A 9,773-nucleotide genomic window follows, 5' to 3' on the forward strand; every position below is an offset into this window, starting at 1 on the left:
CTTTTCTTTTTCTCCTATGTCCCACTCTCCCTTTTGGAGGGGGTCCGGTCCGATCCGGTGGCCATGTACTGCTCGCCTGTGTATCGGCTGGGGACATCTCTGCGCTGCTGATTCGCCTCAGATTGGGATGGTTTCCTACTGGCTCCGCTGTGAACGGGACTCTCGCTGCTGTGTTGGATCCACTTTGGACTGGACTCTTGCGACTGTGTTGGATCCATTATGGATTGAACTTTCACAGTATCATGTTAGACCCGCTCGACATCCATTGCTTTCCTCCTCTCCAAGGTTCTCATAGTCATCATTGTCACCGACGTCCCACTGGGTGTGAGTTTTCCTTGCCCTTATGTGGGCCTACCGAGGATGTCGTAGTGGTTTGTGCAGCCCTTTGAGACACTAGTGATTTAGGGCTATATAAGTAAACATTGATTGATTGATATATATATATATATATATATATATATATATATATATATATATATATATATATATATATATATATATATATATATATATGTCTTGATTGGATTATCCATAGAATAGTGCTCGATACCGTGGTAGAGCGCAATATGTAGGTGTGGGAAAAATCACAAGACTACTTCATCTCTACAGAACTGTTTCATGAGGGGTTCCCTCAATCATCAGGAGATTTTAATGGAAGCATTCACATACAATGGTTTATATAGGGCACAGAGTGGGTGGGTACAGGCAGGCGTAGGGTGTGGTGATTGGCTCATGTGTTACCTAGGAGGTGTTTCCGTCTGTGGCGGCATGTTGAAATGATTTCACTGCGCTTGTTGAGGGATGATAGATCTGGATGATATATAATAAACAGTTTCTCTTTTAAGCATAGGTTGCATCTTTTATTACCACTGTTGTAAGGTGTGCTGGATGCAAGAATTTGCCATGTTATTGAATATTCAACATCATTGTCTTTGAGGTTCCAAATGTGTTTGCTGAGTTCTGTAGAATTCCGCAAAGTCTGGTCTCTAAAGGAGGCGTTGTGATTATTCCATCTTGTTTTGAACGCTCCTTCGGTTAATCCTACGTACGTGTCGGATGTGTTAATGTCCTTGCGTATTACCTTTGCTTGGTAAACGACTGATGTCTGTAAGCACCCTCCGTTGAGAGGGCAATTAGGTTTCTTGCGACAGTTACATTCCTTATTGGTTTCAGAGTCGTTTAGTCTGGGGGTAGGCAGTCCTTTTGCAATTGCTTTGTTGTGGTTTGAAATGATTTGTTGTATGTTATTCATACAGCTGTAGCTCAATTTAATGTTGTTCTTGTTGAATATTTTTCTTAGGGTGTTGCCTTTGGGGAAGTGTTTGTCGATCAGAGTGCGGAACTTGCGGCCGATGTTGGTTGAGACGTTTTTACTGAATGGCGGATTGTACCAGATGATGTTGTTTCGTTTTCTGCTTTTTTTTGGTTGGTTTCTTGGAGTGGGTTCATAGGTGAGGGTGAAGTTGTATCCGCTTTCATCAAGTGCTTTCTGGTACGGGGGGGTTGCTTGGTCGAATTCAGCTTTGCTAGATGACAGCATCGATAGCCTTTTATTAATTCCGGTAGGTATTCTTTTCGTGGTGGTGGGTGGGTGGTTGCTGTCATGGTGCACGTATTGGAGTGTTGTGTTGGGTTTCGTGAATGGTTGGTAGCTGTTATTTCTCAGGTTGAAAGTGACGTCGAGGAAGTTGACGGTTTGCTTGTTGGCTTCAATCGTGATCCGTAGGCCGTTTTCTTTGAAGATTTGGCATATGCGCTTCTTGGTGTTCTCGCTGCTCCTTGGCGAGGCGCGGCACACTGCCAGTCCGTCATCACGGTAAATACCAAGGTTCAGGTTGAGGCTAGCAAGCTGGGAGAGGAGGAAACTCCCAACGAGTTCGCACGTTTCTGCTCCGTCAAAACTCCCCATAGTAACGTCAAATGTTGAATTGTTCTTTTTTTGCCATGGTGTACTGTTGTGGATGAGTATGGAGTTCTTTGCGTGGATGATGATGTTTCTTTCGTTGCCTGTGATTGAGTCGTGGTCCGAGGCGAAGTTTAGTGCTTGGGTCAGTAGGTCTTGCGTGATGGAAGGGTAAAATTCTTCGATGTCGAAAAAGATAAAGTTGTGTTGTTGTTTGTCTTGGATGTTGTTAAACCATTTGATTACTGCTGCTGTGTTTCTCCATTGGTTGAGTGGTGTTTTGTCCTTGATTTTTGTGTTGATTCTGTCCAGGATTATTTTGCTGATTTTTCCTATTTCGGATTTAGTTGGGTTTATTAGTCGGCATGTTGGGTTATTTGCGAAGTTGGGTTTGTGGTCCTTTAATGTGATGAAGGCTTCTTTGTTGGCTGTGGCGTCCACCCTGTCCTCAATGTCCAGTTCGGTTGCGATCCGCTTGTTTTCCAGGTGGATGTTCTGTAAAGTGTTGGGTTGCGCTTTTTTGTATGATTTGGTGATGTTTTTGTCCAGTAAAGAGTTATGTTCTGGTATGTCCATTCTGTAGAAGTTTGTGGTTTTATCGGCGGCTATGATGAGGTTGCTTACTTTCTTGATGCGCTCCCTGTCATTTTTCAGCTTGGTGAGGAATGGGTTGCGGGCTGGCTTAAATTTGACTGATTGTATCATTTTGAGCATGTCGTTCTCAAAGTCCTTTAATTCCTTGACTGTGGGTGGGTTCTTGGTAGATTTGAATCCGTAAGTTTCCTTTTGCGTTCCTTTTGTTTCAGGGTGGAGGAAAAAGTGTGCTTTCCACCGCATCCTTCTTAGGAAGTGTTCCGTCTTTTCTATGAGTCTTGGCTTGTAGTCCTTCTGCGCGGGTATGGGAATGTTCTTCGTGGAGTAGTCGATGCTGAACTTTTCCATTTCGGATCGTCGTACAGTGCTCAACAAATGTCAATTTGGAGCGGAATATGTCTTGATTGGATTATCCAGAGAATAGTGCTCGATACCGTGGTAGAGCGCAATATGTAGGTGTGGGAAGCATAATGCTTCCATTAAAATCTCCTGATGATTGAGGGAACCCCTCATGAAACAGTTCTGTAGAGATGAAGTAGTCTTGTGATTTTTCCCACACCTACATATATATATATATATATATATATATATATATATATATATATATATATATGTCTCCTCTCTGAGCTGCCAGATTATCGTGGTAGAGGAGTTTGCGTGTCCCAATGATCCTAGGAGCTATGTTGTCCGGGGGCTTTATGCCCCCTGGTAGGGTCTCCCAAGGCAAACAGGTTCTAGGTGAGGGATCAGACAAAGAGCAGTTCGAAGACCTTTATGAAGAAGAAAAAACATAGACCCAGATTTCCCTCGCCCGGACGCGGGTCACCGGGGCCTCCCTATGGAGCCAGGCCCAGAGGTGGGGCACGATGGCGAGCGCCTGGTGGCCGGGCCTGTTCCCATGGGGCCCGGCCGGGCACAGCCCGAAGAGGCAACGTGGGTCACCCCTCCAATGGGCTCACCACCCATAGCAGGGGCCATAGAGGTCGGGTGCAATGTGAGCTGGGCGGCAGCCGAAGGCAGGGCACTTAGCGGTCCGATCCTCGGCTACAAAAGCTAGCTCTTGGGACGTGGAACGTCACCTCACTGGGGGAGGGGAAGAGCCTGAGCTAGTGCGCGAAGTTGAGAAGTTCCGGCTGGATATAGTCGGACTCACTTCGACGCACAGCAAGGGCTCTGCAACCACTTCTCTCGAGAGGGATTGGACCCTCTTCCACTCTGGCGTTGCCGGCAGTGAGAGGCGACGGGCTGGGGTGGCAATTTTTTTTGCCCCCCGGCTCAAAGCCTGCACATTGGAGTTTAACCCGGTGGACGAAAGGGTACCCTCCCTCCGCCTTCGGGTGGGGGGACGGGTCCTGACTGTTGTTTGTGCTTATGCACAAAACAGCAGTTCAGAGTACCCACCCTTTTTGGGAGCACTCAAGGGAGTACTGGAAAGTGCTCCCCAGGGTGATTTCCTTGTCCTACTGGGGGACTTCAATGCTCACGTTGGCAACGACAGTGAAATCTGGAGAGGCATGATTGGGAAGAATGGCCGCCCGGATATGAACCCGAGTGGTGTTTTGTTATTGGACTTTTGTGCTCGTCACAGTTTCTCCATAACAAACACCATGTTCAGACATAAGGGTGTCCATATGTGCACTTGGCACCAGGACACCCTAGGCCGCAGTTCCATGATCGACTTTGTAGTTGTGTCATCGGATTTGCGGCCTTATGTTTTGGACACTCGGGTGAAGAGGGGCGGAGCTTTCTACCGATCACCACCTGGTGGTGAATTGGCTGCGATGGTGGGGAGGATGCCGGACAGACCTGGGAGGCCCAAACGCATTGTGAGGGTCTGCTGGGAACGTCTGGCAGAGTCCCCTGTCAGAGAAAGTTTCAATTCCCACCTCCGGAAGAACTTTGAACATGTCACGAGGGAGGTGCTGGACATTGAGTCCGAGTGGACCATGTTGTGCACCTCTATTGTCGAGGCGGCTGATCGGAGCTGTGGCCGCAAGGTAGTTGGTGCTTGTCGGGGCGGCAATCCTAAAACCCCTTGGTGGACACCAGCGGTGAGGGATGCCGTCAAGCTGAAGAAGGAGTCCTATCGGGTCCTTTTGGTTCATAGGACTCCGGAGGCAGTGGACAGGTACCGACAGGCCAAGCGGTGTGCAGCTTCAGCGGTCGCTGAGGCAAAAACTCGGACATGGGAGGAGTTCGGGGAAGCCATGGAAAACGACTTCCGGACGGCTTCGAAGCGATTCTGGACCACCGTCCGCCGCCTCAGGAAGGGGAAGCAGTGCACTATCAACACCGTGTATGGTGCGGATGGTGTTCTGCTGACCTCGACTGCAGATGTTGTGGATACGTGGAAGGAATACTTCGAAGACCTCCTCAATCCCACCAACACGTCTTCCTATGAGGAAGCAGTGCCTGGGGAATCTGTGGTGGACTCTCCTATTTCTGGGGCTGAGGTCGTTGAGGTAGTTAAAAAGCTCCTCGGTGGCAAGGGCCCAGGGTGGATGAGGCCCGCCCGGAGTTCCTTAAGGCTCTGGATGCTGTCTTGGTTGACAAGACTCTGCAGCATCGCGTGGACATCGGGGGCGGTACCTCTGGATTGGCAGACTGGGGTGGTGGTTCCTCTCTTTAAGAAGGGGGACCGGAGGATGTGTTCCAACTATTGTGGGATCACACTCCTCAGCCTTCCCGGTAAGGTTTATTCAGGTGTACTGGAGAGGAGGCTACGCCGGATAGTCGAACCTCGGATTCAGGAGGAACAGTGTGGTTTTCGTCCTGGTCGTGGAACTCCGGACCGGCTCTATACTCTCGGCAGGGTTCTTGAGGGTGCATGGGAGTTTTCCCAACCAGTCTACATGTGCTTCGTGGACTTGGAGAAGGCATTCGATCGTGTCCCTCGGGAAGTCCTGTGGGGAGTGCTCAGAGAGTATGGGGTATCGGACTGTCTTATTGTGGCGGTCCGCTCCCTGTACGATCAGTGCCAGAGCTTGGTCCGCATTGCCGGCAGTAAGTCGAACACATTTCCAGTGAGGGTTGGACTCCGCCAAGGCTGTCCTTTGTCACCGATTCTGTTCATAACTTTTATGGACAGAATTTGTAGGCGCAGTCAAGGCGTTGAGGGGTTCCGGTTTGGTGACCGCAGGATTAGGTCTCTGCTTTTTGCAGATGATGTGGTCCTGATGGCTTCATCCGACCGGGATCTTCAGCTCTCACTGGATCGGTTCGCAGCCGAGTGTGAAGCGACCGGAATGAGAATCAGCACCTCCAAGTCCGAGTCCATGGTTCTCGCCCGGAAAAGGGTGGAATGCCATCTCCGGGTTGGGGAGGAGACCCTGCCCCAAGTGGAGGAGTTCAAGTACCTAGGAGTCTTGTTCACGAGTGGGGGAAGAGTGGATCGTGAGATCGACAGGCGGATCGGTGCGGCGTCTTCAGTAATGCGGACGTTGTACCGATCCGTTGTGGTGAAAAAGGAGCTGAGCCGGAAGGCAAAGCTCTCAATTTACCGGTCGATCTACGTTCCCATCCTCACCTATGGTCATGAGCTTTGGGTCATGACCGAAAGGATAAGATCACGGGTACAAGCGGCCGAAATGAGTTTCCTCCGACGTGTGGCGGGGCTCTCCCTTAGAGATAGGGTGAGAAGCTCTGCCATCCGGGAGGAACTCAAAGTAAAGCCGCTGCTCCTTCACATCGAGAGGAGCCAGATGAGGTGGTTCGGGCATCTGGTCAGGATGCCACCCGGACGCCTCCCTAGGGAGGTATTTAGGGCACGTACAACCGGTAGTAGGAGGCCACGGGGAAGACCCAGGACACGTTGGGAAGACTATGTCTCCCGGCTGGCCTTGGAACGCCTCGGGATCCCCCGGGAAGAGCTAGACGAAGTGGCTGGGGAAAGGGAAGTCTGGGTTTCCCTGCTTAGGCTGTTGCCCCCGCGACCCGACCTCGGATAAGCGGAAGAAGATGGATGGATGGATATATATATATATGTATATATATATATATATATATATATATGTATATATATATATATATATGACATTTTTGTGTGTTATTATTTATATATCTATAGATATATTTCTATATATCTATATACCTTTATGCATATATATATATATATATATATATATATATATATATATATATATATATATATATATATGTATATATATATATATATATATATTCATGAAAGAGACATTTTTTTAATATAACATGTTGGAGGTGTTTAATAAAAATACAAGCATGTTCATCACATATGGATTCCTATCTTTCATGAAGACAAGAATAGAAGTTGGTGTATCACCTGATTCTGATGACTTATATTGATTGGAATCAGACAAGACTTACAGTAGTGCTGATGACGTTCACGCTTTCCAATTTATGTTTGTGGAGGAGATTAAAAAAAAGTCCTCCTTTCCGTACCATATCACATAAAGTGTTTGGTTGTTGGCATCTTATTAGTCCAGCTTTCATAATCGTTTTTATACACTTTACAATAAATGCATTGGCGGCAAACTCCGTAGCTTGCTGGTTTGTCTAGGCGAGTTTTTTGAGACTCTCGTTTTGTTCGCGCAGGAAGGATGGAGCAGCACTTTTATTGTGAAGACAGGAACTGCGTGGTTGGTCTACAGCAGGGGTCACCAACCTTTTTGAAACCAAGAGCTATTTCTTTGGTACTAATTAATGCGAAGGGCTACCAGTTTGATGCACACTTAAATAAATTACCAGAAATAGCCAAGTTGCTCAATTTACCTCTAACTCTATGTTATGATTAAAAATGAATGATATTTATCTTTGTGGAAACACTGATATTCTTAATGATTTCTCACAATAAATATATAATTTTAATGACAAGTTTTAAATAGGTTAAAATTCAATATGCACTTTGTTAGAATATATAAAAAATTGGACCAAGCTATATTTCTAATAAAGACAAATCATTATTTCTTCTAGATTTTCCTGAACAAAAATTTTAAAAGAAATTCAAAGACTTTGAAATAAGATTTAAATTTGATTCTACAGATTTTCTAGATTTGCAAGAATATTTTTTTTTTCATTTTAAATAAGTTTGAAGAAATTTCTCACAAATATTGTTCGTTGAAAAACAGAAGCTAAAATGAAGAATTAAATTAAAATATATTTATTATTCTTTACATCCATCCATCCATTTTCTACCGCTTATTCCCTTTTGGGGTCGCGGGGGGCGCTGGCGCCTATCTCAGCTACAATCGGGCGGAAGGCGGGTTACACCCTGGACAAGTCGCCACCTCATCGCAGGGCCAACACAATAATAATAAAAAAAAAACTTGAACATTGATTTAAATTGTCAGGAAAGAAGAGGAAGGAATTTAAAAGGTAAAAAGGTATACATGTTTAAAAATCCTAAAATCATTTTTAAGGTTGTATTTTTTCTCTAAAATTGTCTTTCTGAAAGTTATAAGAAGCAAAGTAAGAAAATAAATGAATTTATTTAAACAAGTGAAGACCAAGTCTTTAAACATTTCTCTTGGATGTTCAAATTCTATTTGAGTTTTGTCTCTCTTAGAATTAAAAATGTCGAGCAAAGCAAGACCAGCTTGCTAGTAAATAAATAAAATCTAAAAAATATAGGCAGCTCACTGGTAAGTGCTGCTATTTGAGCTATTTTTAGAACAGGCCAGCGGGCGACTCATCTGGTCCTTACGGGCTACCTGGTGTCCGCCGGCACCGCGTTGGTGACTCCTGGTCTATAGGCTTTTGACGACAGGTACAGCGTAAGTGTCTGTTGAAATATAAAATATTTCCCGCCTTCCTGCCGGACGTATTTTCCCTAATTCTGAGCTCGCAGCAGCCAATGTCGCCTCGGGTGCTGTGAAGCTCAATCAAGTGATGAAAGTGACGTCCTAGTGAAAATTAGTTACCCGAAATGTTTAGGTCTATTGTTTCAAGGCCTGGCTGGCGATCGACTGACACACCCTACTCGATCGACCGGTAGCTTGATACCAACATAATGGGCACCCTTTCAGTAGAAAATACAATTTTAACAAAGAGACTCAGACACCTGGTGGTCCTCTGTGGTACGATTTTTAACTAGTTACATTCTTATCTCACAGAGGTATGTTTTTATGTAAGTATGGATGCATGTTTCTCAGGAACCCATGAGATAAGATGTGGGGTCCATCAAGGCCGTATTTTAGGTCCCATTCTTTTTTAATCTTTATATGCTGCCTGTTGGTGACGTCATTGGGACACTTGGCATCAGTTTCCACGGTCACGCTGATGATACACAGTTGTACATTGCCGTGTCTCCTGATGACACAGGACCAATATATACCATCAAGTCATGGGTGGCAGTGAGTTTCCTACAGCTCAACCAGGGAAAAAAAACAGATTTTAGCAATAGGTCCTGAAGACCACAGGGATTTTTACCAAAGTACAAGATTTTAAAACAACACAGTCCATACAAAATGTGAGCGTGGTTTTTGACTCTGAGCGGGCTTTCATCCCACATTTTCACGGCCTGGGCTCATGCCGATCCACACTCATCAGAGCGCACCTCCAAGACAGCACTTCCAGGAGCGCACCAGGCGCGTGTCGTCCTGCTGCCCCCGGCAGCTGCAATCAATCACCAACAATCAGCGCACCTGTGGCTGATCAGAGGTCCTGCCTTCTTAAGCCAGTGCATACCTGCGCTCCAGGCCAGAACGTAATCATCTGTCCCCGTAGTAATCATCCCATCTCTGGCTTCCATCCCACGTACTTAATCTCTCCCTGTGCCTTCCCTGTTCCTGTGTCGTATGTCCTTTGTGTTTCCCGCAGTGCTTCTTCCCATTTCTCCTGTGATCAAGCTGCCCGCCTGGACTTTCCACTGGATTCCGAAATTGCCTGACTTGATCCTCGACCCTCGCTTGGGGGCAGGGGGGGTTGCCCACATGTGCGGTCCTCTCCAAAGTTTCTCATAGTCATCATTGTCACTGTCACCGACGACCCATTGGGGTGAGTTTTTCCCTGCCCTTATGTGGGCTCGCACAAGGATGTTGTTGTGTTTTGTGCAGCCTTTTGAGACACTTGTGATTTAGGGCTATATAAATAAACATTGATATATATATATATATATATATATATATATATATATATATATATATATATATATATATATATATATATATATACAAACCCTGTTTACATATGAGTTGGGAAATTATGTTAGATGTAAATATAAACGGAATACAATGTTTTGCTAATTTTTCAACCCATATTCAGTTGAATAAGCTACAAAGACAACATATTTGATGTTCAA

Source organism: Nerophis ophidion, linkage group LG11 (genome assembly GCF_033978795.1).
Source record: "Nerophis ophidion isolate RoL-2023_Sa linkage group LG11, RoL_Noph_v1.0, whole genome shotgun sequence".
Lineage (NCBI taxonomy): Eukaryota > Metazoa > Chordata > Actinopteri > Syngnathiformes > Syngnathidae > Nerophis > Nerophis ophidion.